The sequence below is a fragment of the Anabrus simplex genome, chromosome 8 (assembly GCF_040414725.1).
Source record: "Anabrus simplex isolate iqAnaSimp1 chromosome 8, ASM4041472v1, whole genome shotgun sequence".
Classification (NCBI taxonomy): domain Eukaryota; kingdom Metazoa; phylum Arthropoda; class Insecta; order Orthoptera; family Tettigoniidae; genus Anabrus; species Anabrus simplex.
In genome coordinates, this window is record NC_090272.1 from 132,166,988 (window position 1) to 132,193,963 (window position 26,976).

General features: G+C 43.8%; 1 protein-coding gene across 2 annotated transcripts in view; it reads left to right on the top strand.

The window, feature by feature from the left end:
- LOC136879204 (glutathione S-transferase D7) overlaps positions 1-26,976 on the top strand; it is a 310,220-nt gene that overhangs the window by 45,321 nt on the left and 237,923 nt on the right. The window contains exon 2 of one of the 2 annotated variants that reach the window (XM_067152999.2): positions 3,007-3,068. The exons of the other annotated variant lie outside the window; for it this stretch is intronic. The gene's annotated coding sequence lies outside the window, so the exon portion shown is untranslated. The remainder of the gene's footprint in view (positions 1-3,006; positions 3,069-26,976) is intronic. 2 annotated transcript variants of the gene reach the window in all.

Below are 26,976 nucleotides of genomic sequence, written 5' to 3' on the forward strand. Positions count from 1 at the left end.
GCCCTTCGTGGCCTTTGTCTTCCTTTGGCCGATATCTTCATTTTTTTCGAAGTGTCGGACCCCTTCTTCCCCCTGTGGGTGGGGGTAGTAGAATAACACCCACGGTATCCCCTGCCTGTCGTAAGAGGAGACTAAAAGGGGCCCCAGGGGCTCTGAACTTTGGAGCGTGGGTTGGCGACCACGGAGCCCTTAGCTGAGTCCTGGCATTGCTTCCACTTACTTGTGCCAGGCTCCTCACTTTCGTCTATCCTATCCGACCTCCCTTGGTCAACTCTTGTTCTTTTCCGACCCCGACGCTATTAGGTTTGCGAGGGCTAGGGAGTCTTTCTTTTTCACGCCCTTCATGGCTCTTGTCTTTCTTTGACTGATATCTTCATTTTTCGAAGTGTCGGATCCCTTCTATTTTTCCCTCTGATTAGTGTTTTAATAGAGGATGGTTGCCTAGTTGTACTTCCTCTCAAAACAACAATCACCACCACCATCGGACCCCTTCCATTATTTTCTCTCTGATTAGTGTTATATAGAGGATGGTTGCCTAGTTGTACTTCCTCTTAAAACAATAATCACCACCACTCACGACCTCATCGCACTTACATGCACTTGATTTTTACAGGGTGTCCATGAAAAAAGGTTTAATATGTACAGCGGAGACAGCACGCTACAAACGGAGGAAAACAGGTCCTATAAATAGAGCCCTGCTTGGATATACAAAATAGTATCCGTATCCGCTCCGCACCCGGATCCGCGAGTTGTTATCTGCGGATATTGTAAATATTTAATATCTGTTAATACAATACAATAGGCCTGATACCTGGCACCAGACCCCCTACAATGACAGGTTTATGAAGGATTTCCTCTAGCGACAACTACCGACGTATTGACCTTTATTCCTTCTTTCCATACCTGCTGGCCGGAGCCACTTAGGCTTAGGTCAGATTTAAGGCTTTGTGAACTCAAGGCTCCTTATAACACCATTCTACCATACCACTGTCAAGGGTCGCCTAACCACAAGCAAAAATACAAGTATACCTAAATATAATGAAATGGCGTATGGCTTTTAGTGCCGGCAGTGCCCGAGGACAAGTCCGGTTCGCCAGATGCAGGTCTTTTGATTTGACTCCCGTAGGCAACCTGCGCGTCATGATAAGGATGAAATGATGATGAAGACGACACATACACCCTGCCTCCGTGTTAGGGAAAAGAACCATTTATAGTTAAAATTCCCGACCCTGCCGTGAATCGAACTCGGGAACCCTGTAACCAAAGGCCAACACGCTAACCATTTAGCCATGGATCAGAGTATGCCTGAGTGAAAATCAATAAATATCATTATTTAAAACTGTTCAGCACAATTATCCGCACTGCCATACAGTTTGCATCCGCCAAAACACTACCGTGGATAAATCCGTGGATATCCGCATCCGTGCAGGGCTGTACCTATAAACATTGGTCGCAAACCCGATATCTTCGGCGTTATGGTCCGCTACTACTGCCATCACTGATCACCATACCTTAGCTCTACTCCTCACAACATGTGCTCAATGTGACCGCCATCCATTGCAAGGCAGTCTTCCACACTTCGTCGCAAGGATTCACGCATTCGTTGGAACATCCCTGGTTGTTGTCGGATTGCATCGCATGCATTGATCTCGTGTTCTCGTAGTGTATCCACATCATTGATGGGGATCGCATACACCATGGTCTTTACATGTCCCCAAAGCCGAACATATAAAGGGTTAAGGTCAGGTAAACGGGCAGGCCAGGATACTACCACACCCCTACGCCCGTCTTCATCGTCTAACACTGTGCTGAAAATGGGTCGGTGACCCATCATATCACAACACGCTGGTATGTTTACGATCAATGTTTAGGTAGAAATGTATTTCCGTCCCTTGTTGCATACTGTACAATCCTCCGTAATTTATTGGAACATCGTGATCATTGATGGCAATGGTAATGGACCATAACTCCGAAGATATTGGGTTTACGACCTATTTTATAGGACCTTACTTCCTTCGTTTGTTGCGTGCTGCCTCTTCTGTAAATATTGGAACCTTTTTCAAGGACATCCTAGATAAATTAATCGGAACAGCGCATTGGGGTAACATCTCCAATAATATGTTTGAACACTGAATGCACAATCAACAGGACGTAGCTGTGTTATTCTGATGTAGCAGACAGTTGACATTTCGGTAGACTGCGGCCTAAAGAGTTGAAATGAGTATACTTCTATGCTGAACGTTTTGTTTTCTGTAGCCTACAGTTTGTGAATACTTGTGTATTTCATTTGTTTTATATTTTTGTTTTATATTTGTGCAATCTTACTAACATTATGTATTTAATTTTGTAGATATTCACTTAGTCAAAATAAATAAAATTCCATCTCCTGGTTCCCTCAACATAAATGCTGGCACTTCCTTATACAGGGTGTTAAAAAAATATATGACACAATTTCAGGGTTAAATTATTCACATACATAAAAGAAAAACGTGCATATCAACATAGGTCCTGAAATTCGTACTTTTCGAGAGATTAGACTGTGTCGTGGGCTAGAACCTCAGATGCTGTGGGCTAGTTTTCATGTACTGATGTATTTCGGTCATTACCCTACAAGAGGTCTTCAAAATACCCGCCTTCTGCCATACTACAGGCTTGTACTCATCGTCGCATGGAGTTACGAGCACGCTGGGATAGCTGGGATATGCCCTATGTTTTGCGTATTGTTTGAAAAGACCTTACAGTTATGCCGTAAAGTGTTGTTTTATCCTCTACAGCAGTGGAGTTCACGAAAGATTTTGCGTAACTCCACACAAAAAGTCGAAAGGATTTAGGTCAGGTGATCGTGGAGGCCAAGAAAGTACGCATTTCCGGACCCATATTTATATACATGTTTATCACTTCATATATATGCGAGGAATCTAACCCGGAAACTATGCCATGCATTTTTGAAACACCCTACATTACTGTATTTAAACAGCTGTTTAGTTATTGTTCTCCTTGTTACAGCACTCGGAAACGTCTCGTATAGCTTGAGTCCATGATTGTTGTAAACGTGATGCAGAAATGGGGTAAGTGTATAATTGTTTTACTCATATTGAGACAGTTTTTTTTCTGTATATATGCATTATCTTATCCATCTCACGTGGGTACCGAATAGAGTAGGCTTAGACTTAACAGCGGCTAGTTCCGGCTAGCCTTGCAGCACTGCATTCGGGAGGCGGAGGGGCTGGTCCCCACTGTCAGCTGTCCTGAGGATGGGTTTCCTGCACCAACAAGTAAGGCGAATGCCGGCACAGTTTCTATTATAGACCAAGGCCGCACCCACCTCACGTTCGCCGCAAATCACATCACCGATACAAATCTCCCTGGCCAGAGGGAGGGCGTTGCCGTCTAGGAGGTCTGCCGTACCCCATCACGGTACGGAATGTAAACTTGTAAGAGTCACGTGGGTTCCAGTTCAACCTCTCGAGGTTCGTGTGTTGGATCCTGAGATTGACTCCCGGCCAGCTCGTGGAAACGTTTAATTTTCTTGGCTCGGGGACAGTGTATTTGTGTTGCTTCCAAAATTCCTGCAACACTATTATCAACCACACTGACACTCAGCTTCCTATACACAGTGGTCGTCACCCATCTTTGTCGAAGGGTCTGCCTTACAAGGGTTCCACCCTGCTAAGCACTAGCCACATTAAATTATTATTACCAAGTGTGAGCAAAAGTGTGCGGAAAGTAAAGCACTCCCAGGTTCAAATAAGACAAAATTTGTCATTGAATATCTTGTGAGAAATAAATTATCGCAGTTCGCTACAGAAGCTGCTGCCCAAAAATACTTGATATAGTCAATCTGTTTGTAACACTGTTGCAAAGATGAAGGCGTTATCTAGAAACGTGAAGATTAACGAAATATTATTATTATTATTATTATTATTATTATTATTATTATTATTATTATTATTATTATTATTATGATTATTATTATTATTATTCCTGATGATCTTTTACTGATTTCTTGCGGTCTGCTCTACGTGTTGATTTTGCACAGTTTTACGGACGGGCACCTCACTAGTGTCAGTGTATGTTGTAGTGAAACTCTGAACTTGTTATAAACGAGGTCAGGGATGGGTGTATAACAGTCACCAGTGGTTAAGTTGCAATTTTCCTCTAGGAGCAATGGGACACATTTACTAAAACAATTTGATGGGAATTCAAAGCAATGCCTTTGTATGAACGTACAGCAGCATACAGTACATACCAATTAATAGAAGTGGTTCTATCGTACATACATACATACATACATACATACATACATACCCCACCACCGAAGCCGATTTTTTTTTTTTTTTTTTTGCTAGTTGCTTTACGTCGCACCGACACAGATAGGTCTTATGGCGACGATGGGACAGGGAAGGGCTAGGAGTGGGAAGGAAGCGGCCGTGGCCTTAATTAAGGTACAACCCCAGCATTTGCCTGGTGTGAAAATGGGAAACCACGGAAAACCATTTTCAGGGCTGCCGACAGTGGGGTTCGAACCTACTATCTCCCGAATACTGGATACTGGCCGCATTTAAGCGACTGCAGCTATCGAGCTCGGTCGAAGCCGATTTATATTTGCATCAAGTTCATTCCTAACTCACCTTTTATCTCCTTATCCCGAGCACATTCCTGCCATTGTTTCCATTTTTAGCAATCATTCTCACTATCTTCATGCCTGTAACTTCCAACTTACGAACAAGATATCCTGAGTCCATCCAGCTTTCATTCCCGTACAGCAATCTACTAAGGAATTTCACTTTCTGAAAGTTAGGAGGACCAACCTGGAGTTAGGGAATTTAAGACGATGGCTGTCCGGCTCCATGGCTAAATGGTTAGCGTGCTGGCCTTTGGTCATAGGGGTCCCGGGTTCGATTCCTAGCAGTGTCTGGAATTTTAACCATCATTGGTTAATTTCGCTGGCACAGGGGCTGGGTGTATGTGTCTTCTTCATCATCATTTCATCCTCATCACGACACAGTCTAATAGATTTTGACACTGTGTTGCGTTTCTGTACACTCAGTCTAATAGATTTTGACACTGTGTTGCGTTTCTGTACACACAGTCTAATAGATTTTGACACTGTGTTGCGTTTCTGTACACACAGTCTAATAGATTTTGACACTGTGTTGCGTTCCTGTAGTATTTCATATAGTGCTTTCAGAGCAATGATTGAAAGGACTATGCCATCTGCAAAATGTAGCTGGTTCAGGTAAGCCCCATCGGCCGCTATTCCTTTCGTCTCCCACGAGAGCTTCTTGAAGGCGTATTCGAGTGACAGAATGAACAGTTCAGGAATAACTGTATACAACACACCTCTTTTTCCTGATATCTATTCCATTTTCCAATCACTGTTAAGTTAGACCTGAAGAATCGCATTTTCATACAGGTTTCTTGATGCACTTTATGTAACTGCATTCAAATCCTGTCTAGTTCATTGTCGTTAACACTGCCCATATTTCAACTGTATCGAATGCTTTCTGGCAGTCAGACACAGCGGGATCTTGAACTCAGTGTTTTTTAAAAAATAAGTGACCGGATACCCTGTCGGTGGTAACAAATCCTTTTCTAAGTCCAGCTGCCCTACTGGCTGAAAGAAGTTAATTTCTTCGTTAAGCGTTTGCGATAATTTTGGTCAGCATCTTATAGATAATACTAAGAAGACTGATAGGACGGTACTTGTCTATGCAGGTAGGATCCCCTTATTTTGGAAGAGAATAATGACTTACATTTTGCCAATCTTCAGAGACATTTGTTTAGCAACACACAAAGTGCAGTTTCGAGGACGTTCTCCTTTCAGGTTTCCGGCTGTCACCTGGTGTTCTCCAGGTCTTTTTCGACTTTTCAGTTCTTTCAGCGCTGTTCTCGGTTCATAGCCCGTTATCTCTGCCAAGGTGCACGTACTAGTTCATTGTACATGTATTTTTTAAATTTATGGATTTTGGATATGATTTATTCTTTCTCGTATCTGAACATCGTTCACGCAGCTGTATCTTCCTTCAGTCAGACTATAGCGTAGCACTTTCATATCCCTGTTGTCTTCTATTGTTAGCTGGATTTTCTGACTATTATATCAACGCTGTACCTGTAAAAACCGCTATGTGACCATTTATGGGGAATCAGTTGAACAATTGCGGAAATTTAAGTACCATAACAGCTGGATTCCTGAGGACTTAAAAGTTAGATCCAAATTTAGAGATCCGTGTACTAATAGAAATGGCTCGTAGGAGCTTTCTGAAAATGAGGAATCTACTGGATGACAGAAGCCACAGCTTGGAGACACGCCATAAGTTCGTCAGATGCTATGTATATTCAGTGCTTCTGTACGGCGCTGAAATATGAGGTCTGAAAAGCAACACCATTAAGAGAATAAATGCCTTCAAGATGAGGGTGTTCCGAAGGATGTTACGGATCTCGTGAACTGGCCACTTATCTAGTGTTGCGGTATTCGAACGCATGAGGAGGGAATGAATGTAGATCTGTACAATCAAGAAGGAAAAAAGCCTGCCTTGGGCATATTATGTGGAATGAAAAGTACAGCCTACTTAAATTGATCATGCAGGGTAAAACTGATGGACGTAGAGATCACGGTCGAAGTAAACACTCTTAGCTGATGAATTTAGGGGATTGGACAGGACTAGATTCTAGTAGACTGAAGAGGAGAGCCGAACACCGAACAGACTTCGCTGCGATTGTGACCAATCTTCAGTAATGGAGAAGGCAGTACAAGAAGATGAAGGTAATGTTGTGGGAAAAATACTGACTCGTAGCACATACAGTATATCATAAAGAGCGAGCATTATTTCAAATAACTCACACAGTGTTGAACCTTAGATGAGAGAACCTTACCGGCTGAAGTTCTAAGCTGAAATATTTCACATAGCGGTTACATCTTTCCGAATGGCCTTCTTAACTTCTTTGTTGCATTGGTCATGAAGTGGTGAGTTTCGTCTCGTATTCTTCCTCTTCTCAAACAGTGTCTCTGTAGCAGCTGTGAGCTTGAAGTCATTTTACGTACAGGAACTTAAAGAAATTTCGTCAGGTTTGTTGTGATAGTCTGGGTTATAAAGTTGTCAACATTCCTGATAGCATCGAAGTCGAAAGTGAATGGAAGAGAAAGAGGAACTATGGAAGCCTAACACAATAAGCAGGAACAATTTAAGATTCAGAAAGACTTCATGGTCACATCATACTTGTAACCTGTCATCGGCTCGTACAGTTAGGCAAGGTTTGTGATACGGTAATATTAAAAGATATGGGTTTCTCATGTAATGTACAATTCCCTGGATCTCGATATTTTAATAACCTCTTCAAACAGTGACTAGCTTCTTGGATATCTTACCTTCTGAAATATAAATAACTGAATAAGTTGAAATCTCGAGAAATCCCACAGAAATGAAGCATTCAAGGTACACGTCTTAGTAATAATAATGTTATTTGCTTTACGTCCCACTAACTGCTTTTACGGTTTCCGGAGACGCCGAGGTACTGGAATTTTGTCCCTCAGAAGTTCTTTTACGTGCCAGGAAATCTACCGACACGAAGCTGACGTATTTGAGCACCTTCAAAAACCACCGAACTGAGCCAGGCTCGAACCTGCCAAGTTGGGGTCAGAAGGCCAGCGCCTCAACCGTCTGAGCCACTCAGCCCGGCGACAGACGTTTTAAATAATTTCAAATCATCGCTGCTGGGACAAAACCTCCTATGTAAAATCTTTAACTTAGAACTTTGGCCGGTAAGGTTTTGTCATCTAAGGTGCAATATTGTGTGAATATGGTCAAGGCATTCTCGCTCTTCATAATGTATGTGCTGTGGGTCAGTATATCTCCAAAAATATTATCACATAGGGGGTTTTGTCCCGGAAACGACGAAATATTGATTTGCACAGCATGTGAACTAGCTATAAAGAATTATTTACGTGCCCTTGACGTTATTTCGTAAGTTAACTGTTAAAAAATATACTCAGTTCCATACGAGTTCTTTTCGTTTATGAAACGAATACATATTTGAAATTTGCTTAAAAATAGCTCTAACTCTGACATTTCCACGACAAGGACACTGCCATATAGTGGAACAGTTGCCAACCAGAAACACTGGGCCCACTATTTCAATTTGGCACACAACTGCATGGCCACAAGTGTAAATATTGCAATCGCACTGTAAACATCGCCATTAGATGAAGTCTAAGCTAAAGCAACATAAAATTTGGAACTATTAATAACAGTTAAATGTAGTGCGAAGTTCCATGTCACATATAATAAGCGACTTAATGGAGTCTTTCCTCAAAATATGTCATCATCATCATCATCATCATCATCAGTTTACCCTCCAGGTTCGGTTTTTCCCTCGGACTTAGCGAGGGATCCCACCTCTACCGCCTCAAGGGCAGTGTCCTGGAGCTTCAGACTCTTGGTCGGGGGATACAACTGGGGAGTATGACCAGTACCTCGCCCAGGCGGCCTCACCTGCTATGCTGAACAGGGGCCTTGTGGAGGGATGGGAAGATTGGAAGGGATGGGCAAGGAAGAGGGAAGGAAGCGGCCGTGGCCTTAAGTTAGGTACCATCCCGGCATTCGCCTGGAGGAGAAGTGGGAAACCACGGAAAACCACTTCCAGGATGGCTGAGGTGGGAATCGAACCCACCTCTACTCAGTTGACCTCCCGAGGCTGAGTGGACCCCGTTCCAGCCCTCGTGCCACTTTTCAAATTTCGTGGCAGAGCCGGGAATCGAACCCGGGCCTCCGGGGGTGGCAGCTAATCACGCTAACCACTACACCACAGAGGCGGACCTCAAAATATGTTTGGTTGAAATATATTGATTCTTCCAATCAATTAGCAATTTATAATAATAATGTTATTTGTTTTACGTCCCACTAACTACTATTTTAAGGTCTTCGGAGGCGCCGAGGTGCCGGAATTTAGTCCCGCAGGAGTTCTTTTACGTGCCAGTAAATCTACCGACACGGGGCTGTCGTATTTGAGCACCTTCAAATACCACCGGACTGAGTCAGGATCGAACCTGCCAAGTTGGGGTTAGAAGGCCAGCGCCTTAACCGTCTGAGCCACTCAGCCCGGCAATTAGCAATTTAAAGGGGTATGGAAGTGTCGTAAAAGTGAAACTATTATTGTGTACTATAAATTTACCTGGATTTCCAGAACTGGCAATGTGAGAGATTACAGTACGTCGCACTAGCATATGTACAGTACGCGAAACTTTTAGTGTTACTTCGACTCCCTAGTGCTGAATCGGTACACCTCGGTTATCTTCGAGGTTCGTGTTGGCAACCTTTGACACACAAACTATGAATCGATTATGCATCGCCGTGAGACATCTGGCGTACACTTCACGTACTAGTACTGTTGTTGTCTACACAGCAAAGACAATGTGATGTTTCTGAGAATTCGTGCTAGGAACAAGATTCGCATCCAGAAATGTTATATAATATTATGTAATGTGTGTGTGACACAGTTGTTGGCTTAATATAATAAAGGTTTAGAAAATTCACATCGATCGATCATACTATCTATTCAATTCAGATTTAATTTTCATTCAGTTGGCAGGATTGCCGGAACCGAGGTAGCTTCCTCCTTACTCCTCACCCCGTAAAACGTAGTATCACTAAAAGATTCGCGGACTGTAGATTATTGGCCAAACTGAGAGAGAAGAGATCTCTAGCAGTTAAGATGGTGGCCGTATATTCAATATATTTAATATATTTCATATCTATAGTGTGAAAATAGGAACCGTAGAAGGCCATCTTCAGGGCTGCCGATGATGTGCGTAAATACAATATCTCAAATGCAAGCATTGACAGAATATCATCGCATGAAACAAGAGTGAAAATGTGAATGATACTCAGTTTGAGAGATTCGACGAACCGAGGGGTATCAAAACTTTGGATAAAATATAGAAAATAAAGTATTTATGTTCAGTCTTCAGCCCTAAGGCTGGTTGGATCCTCAACAGCTCTGCCATCAGCTGTCATAGATGGCCTAGGCATCACTGAAGAGGCGTACTAGGGAAATGAGGAGTGAGGTAGTTTCCCGTTGCTTTCCTCACCAAGCCAGAAGTTGCTATTACATATCAGTTTGCCAAGCCCACTGAAATGCATGCACCAACCGACCCTAAGAACAACATTTTCATACCATTCATAACAGGGACTGGCTGCAGAAGGAATGGCATTACTAGCATCGCTCATACCTCAGTCACTTTCATATTGTCAAAGCCAAGGATAAGACAGAGACAGGTCAATGAAAGTAACAAAATTGCTCTAGCCCACACCAGAAGACATAGTGCACTGTAAACACTATGTCCTGCCAGCAAAGGCATAGAAAAAGTATTGTATTAAAATGATGTGAAAATTATTCAGTCTACATTAAAGTATTGTATTAAAATGATGTGAAAATTATTCAGTCTACATTATTAAACATTCGGTTCTTGAGGAAAAAAAAGAACAATATAAACGTCAGAAATATTCTTAATTTTCAGCGTTATGAGGTTTCGCACTCCAGAAACGCCAGCGCTTCTTAAACGTATTCAGCACTGCCCATTTTGGAACCATCAAGCATTATAGATTCGTTATTGACATGACAACTATATCAATCAGGCTACATACATTCGAACCTCAGTGTAACGAAAGCATGTGCTGACTTTCGGGCTTGTAACTCCGGAATTAATAAACCGATCCGAGTTGTTGGGGTACCAATTTATTGTAAATACGGGACAATAGAGTAAATGTGACTCTCGGTGAGCCTCAATTAAATAGGTATGATGGGGGTGGTGGAGATTTGAAAAAGTGACGGTTTTTAGTTAGATATTTTGGTCTATGATTTATAACTCCGAAATCAAAATATGTTCGCAGGTGGTTAACATACAGTATATAAAGATAAAGCATTGGACGCCTTACATTCGCACAATAAAATGATCCGAGCCCCGAAAGAACAACATGTCAAGGAATAGGTCCCAAATATTACAAGTTGAAATGTTTTTGAAAAATCCGCTATGTGACCTCTAAATACACTGACTGACAAAGCAAATGCAACACCAACAAGGAGTGGTCAGAACTTTATGCCAATTGCAGGGTAGACTGACGTCACTGAGGTATGCTCATGATGTGAAATGCGCCGCTGTGCTGCGCACGTAGCGAACGATAAATGGGACACGGCGTTGGCGAATGGCCCACTTCGTACCGTGATTTCTCAGCCGACAGTCATTGTAGAACGTGTTGTCGTGTGCCACAGGACACGTGTATAGCTAAGAATGCCAGGCCGCCGTCAACGGAGGCATTTCCAGCAGACAGACGACTTTACGAGGGGTATGGTGATCGGGCTGAGAAGGGCAGGTTGGTCGCTTCGTCAAATCGCAGCCGATACCCATAGGGATGTGTCCACGGTGCAGCGCCTGTGGCGAAGATGGTTGGCGCAGGGACATGTGGCACGTGCGAGGGGTCCAGGCGCAGCCCGAGTGACGTCAGCACGCGAGGATCGGCGCATCCGCCGCCAAGCGGTGGCAGCCCCGCACGCCACGTCAACCGCCATTCTTCAGCATGTGCAAGACACCCTGGCTGTTCCAATATCGACCAGAACAATTTCCCGTCGATTGGTTGAAGGAGGCCTGCACTCCCGGCGTCCGCTCAGAAGACTACCATTGACTCCACAGCATAGACGTGCACGCCTGGCATGGTGCCGGGCTAGAGCGACTTGGATGAGGGAATGGCGGAACGTCGTGTTCTCCGATGAGTCACGCTTCTGTTCTGTCAGTGATAGTCACCGCAGACGAGTGTGGCGTCGGCGTGGAGAAAGGTCAAATCCGGCAGTAACTGTGGAGCGCCCTACCGCTAGACAACGCGGCATCATGGTTTGGGGCGCTATTGCGTATGATTCCACGTCACCTCTAGTGCGTATTCAAGGCACGTTAAATGCCCACCGCTACGTGCAGCATGTGCTGCGGCCGGTGGCACTCCCGTACCTTCAAGGGCTGCCCAATGCTCTGTTTCAGCAGGATAATGCCCGCCCACACACTGCTCGCATCTCCCAACAGGCTCTACGAGGTGTACAGATGCTTCCGTGGCCAGCGTACTCTCCGGATCTCTCACCAATCGAACACGTGTGGGATCTCATTGGACGCCGTTTGCAAACTCTGCCCCAGCCTCGTACGGACGACCAACTGTGGCAAATGGTTGACAGAGAATGGAGAACCATCCCTCAGGACACCATCCACACTCTTATTGACTCTGTACCTCGACGTGTTTCTGCGTGCATCGCCGCTCGCGGTGGTCCTACATCCTACTGAGTTAATGCCGTGCGCATTGTGTAACCTGCATATCGGTTTGAAATAAACATCAATTATTCATCCGTGCCGTCTCTGTTTTTTCCCCAACTTTCATCCCTTTCGAACCACTCCTCCTTGGTGTTGCATTGTCACTGTCAGTCAGTGTATTAATTCCGACGCCTAGTGGGGGATGGGTATCGTTAGAGAGCTCTCTCTGTTCCCGACATGATGGTATCACAGCGGTTGCCTTACGATTTGTACATTTCATTTATCTTTTTTCATATCGACCTCTGAACGTAAATTCCGATCCACATCATGGATATAGGACATTCAAGGCAGATGTTACATAATGTTCGAAATGTCAAACATTACTAGTCTAAGTACTTTGAAACATTGCCGTTTTTGTTATCATTGGAGGGAGGAGTTCGATTAGGATTGAACTGTACCATCATAATTCTTCTCAGACTTCAACTTCACAAAGTATAACCGGGTGGAATCATTCGACTTACAATATATAGGCGCACACACTGACAGGTATAGTCCTTACAATTTCGTCGTTAACGACCGGTACGCTTCCGAAGCCTAGCTGGCCGGCTGTGTTTACATTGCTTTTCCGCGGTGTGCCAGGATTTCCCCAACTCGAGACCCAGTGCTATCAATTATTAACTTTTAATTATTTAGGCGCTGAGAGTAAATAGCGAAACTGTGCAGAACTGCGGGCAGCTGTGCAACACTGGAGACCTGACAAGCGAGCCGGCTTCAGGACCGGCACGCTTTTGAAGTACTCCACGTGAACTGTCACTGACAAAGCAAGCATGCTATTGGCCACAACAGAGGTGACTAGACGGCCATAAATCTGGTTACTGTCAGGAGATGCTGCTATTAACGTTTGAGTCGCCGGTCGTTAACGAGGAAACTGAAAGAACTATACGACATGATACACAGTGGTACGGTGCGCATATCTTCGGGCTACATAATTAGCCCTCTGAGTCTCTAGGCAATCAGCTGCATAATTGTCTATGTGACGTGTCTCTCATTTCATCCCACGTGAAATTTGCGTCGTACGACGTGGCCACGAAATCCCAGCGGAACAGTTCCTCAGCCGTCCCCCTCCATATATCCCGTTGCTATACTTCATACTATAGCTCATTCCATGTTAAAGAAAAGTATTGCTCTTATCACAACAGGGTTGCCATATCAAACGGCTCTGCTCAACAGCACGACGGGAAAACCGTGGCATATATATTGGTGAAACTCATTACTTAAGTTCAAAATAAAAGAAGGAAGAAAGTAAGCTGCAAATTTTTATTTTTGAAATCTAGGGTACAGGGGTTGTAGGGTGGGGGAGGACTTATTTCGGTTTTTACAGCAACATGGATAAACTATTGCACATACAGAACTTCACTATTGAAGTTCAAGGCAAACTGGGAGAAAATAGACATTAAATAATTTGTATAGGTTCGGGGTGGGGGGTGGGGGTGGAGTTAATTGCATTTACATTTAATAAATTTGCCCAGGCAACGCCGGGTACTACCGTGCCGTCATATCGCCCCACGAACAGAATGGTAACAATTAAATGCGCTTAAGAAACAAAAGCTAAATAACAAAACCAAGCCCAGATAAACATCATAGCTAATTTCTGTATCAGTACAAGTCATGCCGTGATGTATTGCTGCACTCCACAGTAAAATTTGCTGTACAGAACAAAATAGATAAATAGATGACTTCTTTTCAACGGTGGTAAGTTGCCGGTGGTTCACAGCGTAACGGATTACGTGTAACATGTATCGTACCAGAGCAACTCAGAAGGAAAATGAAGGAAGGCAACAAAGTGATGGCTGTTCCCGCTATTGTGCTTCCTCACTAGGAATGTATTTACTAAATACAGAATGTTAAGTAATTATTTCAATAACTCACGGGCAAAAGTATGGCTCATCCACTTTCTTTCTTACATAATACAATATACTACGTTATAATATTTCTGAATCACGAGGAATTATGAATGTCTAAGGAGGGGTTGTGTTCACACCTTGTAGGTCCATAAGAGCAACACTGTTTTCTTAACATGGAATGAGCTATAGACTGGTTGAGGAATATTTTCCAATGGCTGTTCCATCCACTTCTCTTTGAGTTGACAGGACACAATTTTGTTTAATAATTCAAGGCAAACAAATATATACATAGCAAATTTTACATATATTATAAAAAGTGAGCTTCCGTGGCTCAGATGGGAACGCGTCGGCCTCTCACCGTTGGATACCGTGGTTCAAATCCCTGTGCAGCTATTACACTAGGTCGAAGACGGTAGAGAAGGAAACAAACAAGTAAACTCCGTAACCAGAATAAATTGGACAGGGGTCACACCAAATGTGCCAATCTTTTGAAGATTTAGAATAAATTTACACAACGAACAATTAAATAGGGGTCGTACTTCAAACTATCCGTCTAAGTGAGTTCATCATCATCATCATCATCATCATCTGTTTACCCTCCAGGTTCGGATTTTCCCTCGGACTCAGCGAGGGATCCCACCTCTACCGCCACAAGGGCAGTGTCCTGGAGCTTCAGACTCATGGTCGGGGGATACAACTGGGGAGTATGACCAGTACCTCGCCCAGGCGGCCTCACCTGCTATGGTGAACAGGGGCCTTGTAGGGGGATGGGAAGATTGGAAGGGATAGGTAAGGATGAGGGAAGGAAGCGGCCGTGGCCTTAAGTTAGGTACCATCCCGGCATTCGCCTGGAGGTGAAGTGGGAAACCACGGAAAACCACTTCGAGGATGGCTGAGGTGGGAATCGAACCCACCTCTACTCAGTTAACCTCCCGAGGCTGAGTGGACCCCGTTCCAGCCCTCGTACCACTTTTCAAATTTCGTGGCAGAGCCGGGAATCGAACCCGGACCTCCGGGGGTGGCAGCTAATCACGCTAACCACTACACCACAGAGGCGGCTAAGTGAGTTACTGAACAAATTCGACCATAGTTAGCATAAATTCTTCTAGCGGACAATAAGAATGATCTAGAAAAATGAAGGACAACACATAATCAAGACAAGTGAACTGTGCATTGAGTGAAACACAGCTGAAACTAATGAAGAACGAATGTAGTGCCATAGAAGGAAGTTTAGGAAGTTTTTAGTTTAGAAATAGCTTTTTAATTTGTATATCTAATTTTAACATCCCCCTCCCCCCTCATCCTCCCTCACCATTAAGTGTTCTTTACCAAAAAAGATTAATTATCAAATGTTTTTATGTTCTTTCGCCTAAGGTATAAGATAAGCAGCTGATGATGATTGCCAAGCAATTGAAACATGTACTGCAGTTTTAATGACATAATTTAGCCTAAGGTTAAATAATAAAAGTATCGATCAGGTGGAAAAGTTTTTATTTAATTCTTATTTGATTACAATGTCGATACGGAATGAAGTGGATAGTATGTAATAGCATTTATCAGTCATTAATAAATCACATTGGGAGTGGCGATCACATCGTACTAATAGCCTATATATGATTCATTCATTTCATCCCTGAGCCGGTCAATGACTGGTAAATAGGTTGTAGGTTTTCATTTCTAAAACATATCGTCGCAATTGTATAAATAAAATAACTATTCCAATGTCCTTCGATTCTTTGCGAGAAAGGATTTGAGTAAATGAAGCTAATAGCAGAAGAAATGGGTGAGGGTGAAAATAGGGTCAGAATTACAACTGTACAAAATTGGTTCAGCCTATTTAGTGACGGACTCATTAGACTTAAAGACAAACCAAGCACAGGACGCCTTTCAGTTAATAATAATTTTAATATGGAATGCTATTTGTTCGGGGCGTCGACCTACTTGCACCATGTGATATAAACCTGCATGTAATTGGAATGGAGGAAGTGTAGAGCATTGAATGTGAGGAAAGGAACGTTAAGGACGACACAAAAACCTAGTCCCCAGGCCAGGGATATTAATCATTTACAATTAAAAAACCCTGACCCAACCGGGAATCGGACCCTGGGCCGGCGGGTGAGAAGCGGACGCGTTGCCCCCTACACCGCGGGGCCGGATACGCCTGCAGCGATAGTGATCGATGCACTTGAAGGATAGCCACTGGTCAGCAGCCGTGAATTTTTCGTGTTTCCAAAGCGTATCTCCATGAACTTGACATACCTATAAAAATCAACGAGCAGATCGATATTAATTGACAGTAGCTCAGATTTTGCAACAAGTTAATGTCTGCAAACTGATTTTCAAATTTCCTCTTCTGACTAGTTCCGTAAATGTATTGAGGCGTGCGATCAAAAATGGCTTATTTCTGTGATCCTGTCCATAGAGACCAGGATGGCTAGAGCGTAAGAACTTCAGTCATTAATATTTGCCAAGGCCGTTTTGAGTAAAAGCACTTTCTGCGTTTAGTGGAACTGAAGATGATGTTCTCTTCAAACTACCGTGCTAAAGATGCTGAGTTCTGCTGTGAGCAAGTGTTACGGCTTTAAGTAATTCAAGACAACACTATCGTATTACAGTAATTGAAAGCGCACGATGCTACAGCAGAACAATGCTCCAGCACATCGCGGAAAATTACAAAACTCCATGGCACACACATGGGCCAGCGAGGCCCTTGGACTGTCAGGACGACTGCTATCAAGCCAGATAGCCTGCAAATTTCGGAACATCACGTGGTCAACGTAACGATACCCTTAGCCATATTGCTTGGCTTCCGCGATCAGGTTCTCAGCTTCTCGTATCAGACAGCTCCTCGTTTGGTCTCAAGAGGCTGAATGAACCCCGTTTCAGAGCTCAGTCCAGTATTACAATTCCTGGACGGGCCATGAATCGAACCTGGAATTCTGGAGAAGATCTGGCAAGTTTTTATTTATTTATTTATTTATTTATTTATTTATTTATTTATTTATTCATTCATTCATTCGTTCATTCATTCATTGTATACCCTTCAGTGCCGGGAATGTTCGAGGACATGTTCCGCTCGCCTCGTGCAGATCTTTCTGTTTGATGCCCATGGGCAACCTCAGCATCTGGGTGTGGGATGATGATTATGAGGTATGAAATTCGGTGGCGGTACATAGCCTACTCATGTCGAATAATACCAAGGGCTCTACTCAAGCATTAACGTCTCCATTCGACGGATGAATCACTGTGGAAAAGTTTAGGCTTTTGGCACGCAATCTAGTGATTAGAAATTGCATACCACCATCTCCTCTATCCTGACGGCGAATATTCTGATGGTGGAAAATTTTTCACCAACGGGACACGAACCGGATAATCACAGTGTCAGATCATAGGGACTTCGTGCCGTAACGATCATAGCCACCAGGCACGCTACCCGTGTACCACAAAAATCTATTATCTCTATGGAATAAAGCGGATACCTGAACCAGCATACTTTAGTTTCTCTCTTGTTCTTGCTCACAGAAAGTGTTTTGGTTTTCCTAACATTTATTTTCAATTTTTATTTGTTCTATCTATATTGTATAAAATAACATATACTGACTGACTGACTGACTGACTGACTCATCATCGCCGAGCCAAAACTACTGGACATAAAGAAATAAAATTTTGGGGATGTATTTATATTAGAGGTCCGCCTCTGTGGTGTAGTGGTTAGCGTGATTAGCTGCCACCCCCGGAGGCCCGGGTTCGATTCCCGGCTCTGCCACGAAATTTGAAAAGTGGTATGAGGGCTGGAACGGGGTCCACTCAGCCTCGGGAGGTCAACTGAGTAGAGGTGGGTTCGATTCCCACCTCAGCCATCCTGGAAGTGGTTTTCCGTGGTTTCCCACTTCTCCTCCAGGCGAATGCCGGGATGGTACCTAACATAAGGCCACGGCCGCTTCCTTCCCTCTTCCTTGCCTATCCCTTCCAATCTTCCCATCCCTCCACAAGGCCCCTGTTCAGCATAGCAGGTGAGGCCGCCTGGGCGAGGTACTGGTCATTCTCCCCAGTTGTATCCCCGACCAAGAGTCGGGACACTGCCCTTGAGGCGGTAGAGGGGGGATCCCTCGCTGTGTCCGAGGGAAAAGCCGACCCTGGAGGGTAAACAGATGATGATGATGATGAAGATTTATATTAGAGTGTAGGTGCTCGCTAAGGGAGAATTTTTGGATATTACGTCGCTAAAGGGGGTGAAAAGGGGGGGAGAAACTTAAATGGTGTGTGACCTCCAGAAAGGTCTGGTGCAGGACGCCCGTAGGCAACCTGCGCGTCGTGATGGGGATGAAATGATAATCAAGATGGCACATACACCCAGTCTCCGTGCCAGAGGAATTAACCAATTATGTTTAAAATTCCCGACCTTGTCGGGAATCAAACTCGGGACCCCTGTGACCAAAATCCAGCACGTTAACCATTCAGCCACGGAACCGGACAAACTCATGTCCTCATCCCGAGGTGGTGCAGCTCTTTTCAGGCACATCCCCATTGGATGTGAGCTGCATGTACCATTTCATCCACATACCAGCCCTCCTACCATTCTTAAATTTCCGGCAGTACCGGGAATGGAACCCGGGTCCCCGAGGTTACGCTATGGTGGCAGACAAAAGTGGGGGGGGGTGAACTTTTAAATGACTATATCTGTATCTCAAAAACTTAATAGTTTACAGATATAAACATTAATCTTTGGAATCTCCTTTAAAATAAAGAAACACGTGTTTTTCGTTTTTTTCAAAATCCCCTTAAGGGGAGTGCAAAAGGGGTGAAGAATATATTGGGTACCTTTTATGAGGATTCTTATATCTCAAAAACTGAAGGTTTTACAGACATGGAAATTGGTAGTTGGAATCTCTTTAAAAAATAAAGAAACATGCATTTTTTGTGTTCGCAAAATCCCCTTAACTAGGCTGAAAAATGTGTTGAATACCTTTTATGAGGATTCTTATATCTCAAAACTTAAAGGTACTACAGCCATTGAAGGGCCTTGGCCTACCGAGCGACCGCTGCTCAGTCCGAAGGCCTGCAGATTACGAGGTGTCGTGTGGTCAGCACGACGAATCCTCTCGGCCGTTATTCTTGGCTTTCTAGACCGGGGCCGCTATCTCACCACTAGATAGCTCCTCAATTCTAATCACGTAGGCTGAGTGGACCTCGAACCATCCCTCAGGTCCAGGTAAAAATCCCTGACCTGGCCGGGAATCGAACCCGGGGCCTCCGGGTAAAAGGCAGGAATGCTACCCCTACACCACGGGGCAGGATCTTTAAAAATAAAGATATACGTATTTGGTGGAGGAAGGGGGCAAATCAAATTAAGGAGGGGGTAGGGTGAAAAAGGAATTGAATTCTTGTATGAGGATACTTATATCTCAAAAAACTGAAAATGTTACAGGCGTGAAAATTGGTATTTGTAAATCTCCTTTAAAAATAAAGAAACACATATTATTTTATTTTCGGGAAATCCACCTAAGGGAATGGGACTAAAAATTGAATTATTTATATGAAGGTACTTTTATCACAAAAACTGAACATGCTGAAGACGTGAGAATTGGCATTGGAGTCTCCTTTTAAAATAAGGAAACACGTATAATATGTTTTGTTTTCGGAAGATCCACTGAAGCAGGGGATGAAAAAAGTGAAAAAGAAGCTGAATTATTTTTATGGGGATACTTATATCTAAAATACATTGTTACAGACATGATACTTGGTACTTGGAATCTCCTTTGAAACTAAAGAGACACGTATTTTTTCGTTTTCGGAAAATCCACTAAAGGGGTGGGGGTGAAATCAAGTGAAGAAGGAGGCGAATTATTTTTATGGGGACACTTACATCTCAAAAACTGAAGATGTTACACACGTGAAAATTGGTATTACAAATCTCCTTTTAAAAAAAGAAACACGTATGATTTCTGTATGGTTTGTATGGTTCATGGTGTAGGTTACTGTAGTGACGTCCTAGTTCGTGAACCATAGGCAACGGTCTAGTGGCCTACAAAGTGCTCCTGAGAGTCGGGATACCAATTGCTATGGACTGCAAGCGGGCATCTTGGACATATTCTGGGTCATGGCCTTCCTTGTGCTCAGACGGGTAGGACTACACAACCCATCGGTGGTCCCTTACCCGTTAGAGGAGAGATCCTCACTTGGACTATATGCATGTAGGGTAACATCCTGCTTCACGAATTTACCGAGCTCAGAACATTTTAAGCAAGCCTCGGACCTATGGTAGTAACGGAGCCCCACTCTCATTTGACAGGCGAAGGACTTCTTGGAAACAACTTGGCGAACGAAATGGAATTCGATGGGGAGCTATCAACATTAGTGGGGCTTATGTCAGGAAAAACGTAGAACTAGCTGAGTCAGCAAAGAGGAGATTATAAACTGTACTTGACGGGTGTTAGAAAGGGAAGGGCAGAGTGTGAGGTAGGGCTGTTCACCAGGAGTACTATTGCACGCAACATAGTTTCTCTTAGGCGCGTAAATGAGTGAAATGATTTGGGTAGACTTGGAAGTTCGAGGAATTAGAACGAGAATTGTCTTAGTGTATTCACCATGCGACGGTGCAGATGAGGATGAAATAGACAAGTTTCATAAAGCATTGCGTGACATCGTACTCAGGGTCAACAGCAAGGATAGGATAGTGCTAATGGGCGATTTCAATGCAAGAGTTGGAAATAGAACTGAAGGATACGAAAGGGTCATTGGTGAATGTGGGGAAGATATGGAAGCTAATAGGAATGGGAAGCATTTGCTGGACTTCTGTGCTACTATGTGTTTAGCAGTTACAAATACATATTTTTCAAGCGGGTGATAGTTGTGAACACGTCCGCTAGGGTGATAGTTGCGTGAAACGGCTGTTTTGGTACTCGCGCCGTCTCGCTTCACTGTCAGTTGTGAATAATAATAATAATAATAATAATAATAATAATAATAATAATAATAATAATAATGTTATTTGCTTCACGTCCCACTAACTACTTTTACGGTCTTCGGAGACGCCGAGGTGCCGGAATTTAGTCCCTCAGGAGTTCTTTTACGTGCCAGTAAATCTACCGACACGAGGCTGTCGTATTTGAGCACCTTCAAATACCACCGGATTGAGCCAGGATCGAACCTGCCAAGTTGGGCAGCCACTCAGCCCGGCATTTGTGAATAAGATGGCTACAATGCAGCATAAGGTTTTCTGCGTTTTTTGAGTTTGCAAAATGTGAGTCGGTAGTTACAGTGCGGCGGGCTTTTTGTCTCCCATTCGGCATTGAACCACCAACTAGGAAAAGCATTAGACATGGTGTAATGCAATTTCACGAAACTGGATGTCTCTGCAAAGGAAAAAACCCGAGCCGACGAAGTGTGTCAAAAGATGATCTCAGACGAATAGAAGAAAGTTATGTCCGTAGCCCACGTAGAGCTAGTAGAGAACTAGGAATATTCCAAACAATTCTATGGCGTGTTATGAGACGGCGTTTGGTGTGCAAGCCATACCGCTTGTAACTTGTGCATGCTCTTCGTCCGAATGTCAAAACCAAGCGTATTGAATTTTGTGTTGATATGCTAGGAATATGCCTTTGCTGGCAAGATGCAGTGTTTACAGTGCACTATGTCTTCTGGTATGGGCTGTATCAAATGTGTTACTTTCATTGACCTGTCTCAGTCTCATCCTTGGCTTTGACAATATGAAAGTGATTGAGGTATGAATGGTGCTAGTAATACCATTCCTTATGCAGCCAGTTCCTGTTATGAATGGTGTGAAAATATTGCTCATAGGGTCGGTTGGTGCTGCATTTCAGTGGGCTTGGCGGACTGATATGTAATAGCAATGGCTGGCTCAGTGAGGAAAGCAACGGGAAACTACCTCACTCCTCATTTCCCTAGTACGCCTCTTCAGTGACGCCTAGGCTGTTTATGACAGCTGTAGACGGAGCTGCAGAGGATCAAACCAGCCTTCGGGCTGAATACCCAACATACAACATACATGCTAGGAATGGTGGAAGATGACGCGTTTCTATCGCGCATAATTTTTAGCGATGATGCTACGTTCCATCTTAGTGGACACGTGAATAAACACAATACTCGCATATGGGGTCTTCAAAATCCCCACGAAACAGTCGAACACGAGAGAAACTCGCTGAAGGTATAAGTGTTCCGTACCTCATCACGAAGAAAAGTGTATGGATCATTATTTTTTTTTTTTTTTTTTTTTTTGCGGAACGCACTGTAAGCGGAATAACGTACCTGGACATGTTGGAACAATGGCTTTTTCCTCAACTTACCGGAGATTTACAAGACTTCATTTTCCAACAGGATGGAGCTCCGCCGCATTGGCACCTTGATGTCCTTGGCGATGGATAGGTCGCATAGGAAACGAAGACCTGGTTCTACATTTCTGGCCACCGAGATCACCCGATCTTATGCCATGTGACTTTTTCCTGTAGGGCTATGTTAAGGACATGGTTTACTTTCCACCTCTACCAGCAACTCTGTGAAACCGTATCACTGCTGCGGTGCACTCAGTAACATGAGACATGCTTTCTCGCGTATGGAACGACTTTGGCTACCGCTTAGATGTTCGCCGTGCAGCACAGGGGGGACACATTGAACATTTATAACCTGTGATCAACAAAACTTTGAACCTTCCACTGTTCATTGGTATGTAGATTGTTCATGTCTAATGTATATTTCGTGAAATACAAATTAATTAATTTGGGTCCATCTTTTTTAATAATTCTGTATAATCAGGGAACGTTATACAGTGTATCTTCCCCCATTCACCTTTCCCTTATAGTTCTGGATTGCATGGTTGTAAATGTTTCTTCAGTGAATGTATCGAATAGAAACGGAGACAGAAGGCATCCTTGTCTTAGTCTTTTCATTGCGTTCGTTTCACATCTATTATTTGCGTTGTTTGACCTTTGTAAAGATTAAACATCTTTGTAACCCATACCAGCATCTTTCATCAGTTGGAGCACAAGTCTCCAGTCCACTGTATCGAAAATCTTTTCTAGATCAATAAATTTCAGATACATACTTCTGTTTATATCTAATCTTCTTTCCAACATCAATCGTGAATCCATATCTTCTCCCCACCCCCGGACTCTTATAACAACATCGTTGGATTTTTCTTTGAATAGCTTGTTCATTTCTTTATCCTTCAAGCCTTCTATATTCCATTTTTTATTCATATTCCTTTTCACTCTCTTAAATTTAACGTAACACTTTGCTAGGACTAATGTATGATTACTACGTAGATCAGGTTCTGGTTAGCTATGGTTAGACAAAATTTGATTTCTAAAGTCTACGGTTTTAATGATTATATCAATAAGCAATGCACATAAAATAAGACAGTAATGCTAGTGGTAGGATGAGTGATAGAGAATTATTACTACCACTAAAAGAGAAAAAAGGATTAATACTCACCGTGATGAAAGTTCTTACACAGTGCCCCGCCACTCACCGATATCAAACTGTTTCTTTCTTTCTTTCTTTCTTTCTTTCTTTCTTTCTTTCTTCCTTCCTTCTTTCTTAATCTGTTTAGCCTCCAGGGTTGGTTTTTTCCCTCGGACTCAGCGAGGGATCCCACCTCTACCGCCTCAAGCGCCGTGTCCTGGAGCGTGAGACATTGGGTCGGGGATACAACTGGGGAGGATGACCAGTACCTCGCCCAGGCGACCTCACCTGTTATGCTGAACAGGGGCCTTGCGGGGGGGGGGGATTGGAAGGGATAGACAAGGAAGAGGGAAGGAAGCGGCCGTGGCCTTAAGTTAGGTACCATCCCGGCATTTGCCTGGAGGAGAAGTGGGAAACCACGGAAAACCACTTCCAGGATGGCTGAGGTGGGAATCGAACCCACCTCTACTCAGTTGACCTCCCGAGGCTGAGTGGACCCCGTTCCAGCCTTCGTACCACTTTTCAAATTTCGTGGCAGAGCCGGGAATCGAACCCGGGCCTCCAGGGGTGGAAGCTAATCACACTAACCACTACACCACAGAGGTGAACTCAAACTGTTTCTGCATACGAAAAAAAAAGCAACCACAATGCAGAGTATAAGGACCCTACATTGTTGGTGAAAATCTGCTTGAAAGGTACTGAAAAGTCTGGAGTATATGAATGCAACAGATAAATGATTACGTGGATCGACGATCTGATATTAGATACAGACGCATTTTGTGTGTGGTATTATACAGCCAAAGGGTTGTAATTTTACTTACCTCTGCTGAAATACCCAGAACAGACTGGTGACGCGATGATAGTCACTGGCTTCTCACAAAGGTTAGTGGTGTTCGAATCCTGGTCATTGCATGTAGGATATTTGACATGAAAATTCGACGCCTCCGTGGTTCGAATTTCACGTAAATTCTGTGGTTATAATCACCCTGACAACAATCACATATACCGGGCGAGTTGGCCGTGCGCGTAGAGGCGCGCGGCTGTGAGCTTGCATCCGGGAGATAGTAGGTTCGAATCCCACTATCGGCAGCCCTGAAAATGGTTTTCCGTGGTTTCCCATTTTCACACCAGGCAAATGCTGGGGCTGTACCTTAATTAAGGCCACGGCCGCTTCCTTCCAACTCCTAGGCCTTTCCTATCCCATCGTCGCCATAAGACCTATCTGTGTCGGCGCGACGTAAAGCCCCTAGCAAAAAAAAAACCAATCACATAAAAATACGAGATTTCTTGTTTGCTGTTTTAAGAACAGACTGACTCACGGCTCATCATCGTCGTTCATGTAACTTAAAAAGTCGTCCCAATAACAATGGCAAGTCTAACTGGAGTACTGTTATGACTAATTCACCTGAAACGTATTCTAGTGACAGAAATATATAGGCGCACATATAAAATGTCTAGTTTTATGCGACCATTTGGCACCCTCAGTCCACAAATAAACACGTGTGATCGCTATATTAAAGGTATTGAAAAAGGGAAGCAAGACGGCGTAAGAAGAGCAAAACAAGTGAGTGAAATAAGTGGTCTTATAGCCCAACAAATTTTCTTTGTACTGTACTTTGTAATCTTGCTAAGGAAATGCAATGAAAACATTTTAAAATTTGCTTCAATTGCTTTATAGTCCGGCTTCTTGGCTGAATAACCAGCGTTGAGGCCTTCGGTTCAGAGGGTCCTAAGTTCGATTCCTGGAGAGGTCGGTGATTTTAATCGCGTCAAATTAATTCCTCTGACTTGGGGACTTGGTGTTTGTGTTTGTCCTAAAAACTCATCTCAAACGCATTTATTTTTTTGCAAGTGGCTTTTCGTCGCACCGACAAGATAGGTCTTATGGTGACGATGGGATAGGAAAGGCCTGGGGGTTGGAAGCATGCAGCCGTGGCCTTAATTAAGGTACAGCCCCAACATTTGCCTAGTGTGAAAATGGGAGACCACGTAAAAATATCTTCAGGGCTGCCGACAGTGGGATTCGAACAGACTCTCTCCCGGATGCAAGCTCACAGCCACGCGCCTCTGACCGCACGGCCAACTCGCCCGGTCTCTTCATACTCAGACAACACACCCGCACTACCTACCACTTCAAAAACACGAAATAGTGTATACATAGGGTTGGATCCCCTGTGGGTGGGGGCGGTAGAATAACACCCACGGTATCCTCTGCCTGTCGTAAGAGTCAACTAAAAATTTCCCCCCGGGGCTCTGAACTCTGGACAGTGAATTGGCAACCACGGGGCCCTTAGCTGAGTCCTGGCATTACTTCCACTTACTTGTGCAAGGCTCATCTATCCTATCCAACCTCCCTTGTTCTTTTCCGTCCCCGACGGTTTAGATCACTCGAGACCTAGGGCGTCTTTCTTTTTCACGCCCTTCGTGGCCCTTGTCTTTCTTTGGCCGATACCTTCATTTTTCGAAGTGTTGGATCCCTTCCGGTTTTTCTTCGTGATTAGTGTGATATAGAGGATGGTTGCCTAGTTGTACTTCCTCTTAAATCAATAATCACCACCACCACCACCACCACAACAACGTATGGTTGGAATCAAGAAAGGCATCCGACCGTAAAACAAGGCCGAATCCACATGTGCGACACAAATCGCACTCACGACCGCACCAGATCGTGGGTAAAGCGGTATAATAATAATAATAATAATAATAATAATAATAATAATAATAATAATAATAATAATAATAATAATAATAATAATAATAATAATAATAATAATAGTGACATGTGGCCTCCGAAGAGGTCTGGTGCAGGTCTTTCGAGCTAATGTCTATAAGTGACTTGCGCGTCTGTGAGGATGGGGCCTTACCTGAGATGAATTCTAACGTTACTAATAATAATGGATTCGAACCCCACTGCGGGCAGCCCTGAAGATGATTTTCCGTGGTTTCCCATTTTCACACCATGAAAATACTCGGGCTGTACCTTTATTAGTCGGCCCCGTGGTGTAGGGGTAGCGTGCCTGCCTCTTACCCGGAGGGCCCGAGTTCCATTCCCGGCCAGGTCAGGGATTTTTACTTGGACCTGAGGGCTGGTTCGAGGTCCACTCAGCCTACGTGATTGGAATTGAGGAACTATCTGACGGTGTGATAGCGGCCCCGGACTCGAAAGCCAAGAATAATGGCCGAGAGGATTCGTTGTGCTGACCACACGACACCTCGCAATCTGCAGGCCTTCGGGCTGAGCAGCGGTCGCTTGGTAGGCCAAGGCCCTTCAAGGGCTGTAGTGCCATGGGGTTTGGTTTGGTTTGTACCTTTATTAAGGCCACGGCCGTTTCCTTCTCACTACTAGCCATTTCCTGTCCCACCGTC